Source organism: Oncorhynchus nerka, linkage group LG18 (genome assembly GCF_034236695.1).
Source record: "Oncorhynchus nerka isolate Pitt River linkage group LG18, Oner_Uvic_2.0, whole genome shotgun sequence".
Lineage (NCBI taxonomy): Eukaryota > Metazoa > Chordata > Actinopteri > Salmoniformes > Salmonidae > Oncorhynchus > Oncorhynchus nerka.
In genome coordinates, this window is record NC_088413.1 from 11,062,010 (window position 1) to 11,065,159 (window position 3,150).

At 48.3% G+C, this 3,150-nt stretch overlaps 1 pseudogene; it reads left to right on the forward strand.

Annotated features, from left to right (window-relative positions):
- The window catches only part of LOC135561942 (sodium-dependent phosphate transport protein 2B-like), a 10,618-nt pseudogene extending 9,647 nt beyond the window's left edge, over positions 1-971 (forward strand).
- The last annotated feature ends 2,179 nt before the right edge of the window (positions 972-3,150 follow it).

Genomic DNA, 3,150 nt, shown 5'->3' on the forward strand with positions numbered 1-3,150 from the left:
TTCCTGCCTCTCTGACCCACTCCTTAGAACCCTGGGACCGCATGGTCCCTGGTAGCAGCCAAATAACCTGGAAAACTGTTCTTCCTGCTGGGACCGCGTGGTCGCCGTGGTAACAGCTAAATAACCTGTAAACTGTTCTTCCTGCTGGGACCGCGTGGTCGCCGTGGTAACAGCCTAACCTGTAAAACTGTTCTTCCTGCCTCTGACCCACTCCTTAGAACCCTGGACCGCGTGGTCCCATGGTACAGCCAAATAACCTGTAAAACTGTTCTTCCTGCCTCTCTGACCCACTCCTTAGAACCTGGGACCGCGTGGTCGCCGTGGTAACAGCCAAATAACCTGTAAAACTGTTCTTCCTGCCTCTCTGACCCACTCCTTAGAACCCTGGGTGCGTGGTCGCCGTGGTAACAGCCAAATAACCTGTAAACTGTTCTTCCTGCTGGGGCCGCGTGGTCAACGTGATAGCAGCCAAATAACCTGTAAAACTGTTCTTCCTGCCTCTCTGGACCCACTCCTTAGAACCCTGGGACCGCGTGGTCGCCGTGGTAGCAGCCAAATAACCTGTGAAACTGTTCTTCTTCTCTCGCCAGGTGCTGGTTGGTGTGGGCGTTCCATAGTGACCCTGTTGATCATCATCATTATAGTGAACGTGCTTCAGGCACGGCTACCCAGCTGTCTCGGTACTGCACTCCTGGGACTTCCTGCCTCTCTGGGCCCACTCCCTTAGAACCCTGGGACGCGTGGTCGCCGTGGGAGCCGCCAAATGCTGCTGCTGCAAGTGTTGCCAGACCGGACCGGAGGAGGAGGAGAAAGGAGGAGGGCATTTCCTGGAGATGTACGACCACCCTGCCATGATGAACGGTGTTGACTGGGGGAAAGAGGGAGGACAAAGAGGATGTGTTGAAAGCAACGCAGCTTTGATGCGCATGCGACACATAGAACCGCATCATATAGGCATTATAACCCTGTGATTATGGTATTATGACTCTTCTATAACATGGTTATAAAGGTGCTATGTACAAAATTACAATAACTATTCCAAAATTCCCTATTTGTTTTCCTAGAAATCCTGGTTAGAGGATTTCCCAGATGTCCTGGTTATTTCCTCGTAATTCCAGGAATCTTCTAAACAGGATTTCTGGGGGAAAAAACAGGACATTTGGGGAAATTACCGCAATTTTGCAACAATAGTCCTATGTCATGTCCTATGTCATGTCCTATGTCATGTCCTATGTCATGCCCTATGTCATGGCCTATGTCATGTCCTATGTCATGTCCTATGTCTATGTCATGTCCTATGTCATGTCCTATGTCATGTCCTATGTCATGCTTATGAGATGTTAAACAGTGTTATGTCATATTCCTAGATATCAGTCCGGAGCTACGACCTAGCAGCTCGTAAAGTTGGTCGCATATGAACAACGTACTAATAATAATAATAATGGATTGGATTTATATCGCGCCCTCTACCAACGGAGGGATTCAAAGCGTTTTACATAGTAAAGGGTGAAACTCACCTCATCCACCACCAATGTGTGGGTGGTGCACCGGCAGCCATTTTGTGCCAGAACGCTCATCATATAATTTCACCTCATCCACCACCAATGTGTGGGTGGTGCACCGGCACCATTTTGTGCAGAACGCTCATCACATCATTTCACCTCATCCACCACCAATGTGTGGGTGGTGCACCGGCAGCCATTTTGTGCCAGAACGCCCATCACAGCATTTCACCTCTCCACCATGCTAGGTGATTGTGTGGTGAGCGTTCTGGCACAAAAATGGCTGCCGATTAGGAATGAGGGGGATGATTAGGTGGCCATGATGGAAATGGGTTCCAGGTTGTGAATGTAACAGGGACAAACAGGACCTGTAACAGAGACAAACAGGATCTGTCCTTAAGACAAACAGGACCTGTAACAGAGACAACAGGACCTGTAACAGGGACAAACAGGATCTGTCCTTAAGACAAACAGGACCTGTAACAGAGACAACAGGACCTGTAACAGGGACAAACAGGACCTGTAACAGGGACAAACAGGATCTGTCCTTAAGACAAACAGGACCTGTAACAGAGACAAACAGGACCTGTAACAGGGACAAACAGGATCTGTAACAGGGACAACAGGACCTGTAACAGGGACAAACAGGACCTGTAACAGAGACAAACAGGACCTGCAACAGGGACAAACAGGACCTGTAACAGGGACAAACAGGACCTGTAACAGAGACAAACAGGACCTGTAACAGGGACAACAGGACCTGTCCTTAAGACAAACAGGACCTGTAACAGGGACAAACAGGACCTGTCCTTAAGACAAACAGGACCTGTAACAGGGACAAACAGGACCTGTAACAGGGACAAACAGGATCTGTAACAGAGACAAACAGGACCTGTAACAGAGACAAACAGGATCTGTCCTTAAGACAAACAGGACCTGTAACAGGGACAAACAGGACCTGTCCTTAAGACAAACAGGACCTGTAACAGAGACAACAGGATCTGTCCTTAAGACAAACAGGACCTGTAACAGGACAACCTGGATCTGTCCAGGGACAAACAGGACCTGCAACAGGACAACCTGGATCTGTCCTTAAGACAAACAGGACCTGCAACAGAGACAAACAGGACCTGTCCTTAAGACAAACAGGACCTGCAACAGAGACAAACAGGACCTGTCCTTAAGACAGGAAACAGGACAAACAGGATCTGTAACAGAGACAAACAGGACATGTAACAGGATCTGTCCTTAAGACAAACAGGACCTGTAACAGGGACAAACAGGATCTGTAACAGGGACAAACAGACCTGTAACAGAGAAACAGGACCTGTAACAGGATCTGTCCTTAAGACAAACAGGATCTGTAACAGGGACAAACAGGATCTGTAACAGAGACAAACAGGATCCAGAGACAAACAGGACCTGTAACAGGGACAAACAGGACCTGTAACAGAGACAAACAGGATCTGTAACAGGGACAAACAGGATCTGTAACAGGGACAAACAGGATCTGTAACAGAGACAAACAGGACCTGTAACAGGGACAAACAGGACCTGTAACAGGGACAAACAGGATCTGTAACAGAGACAAACAGGACATGTAACAGGGACAAACAGGACCTGTCTTAAGACAAACAGGACCTGTAAC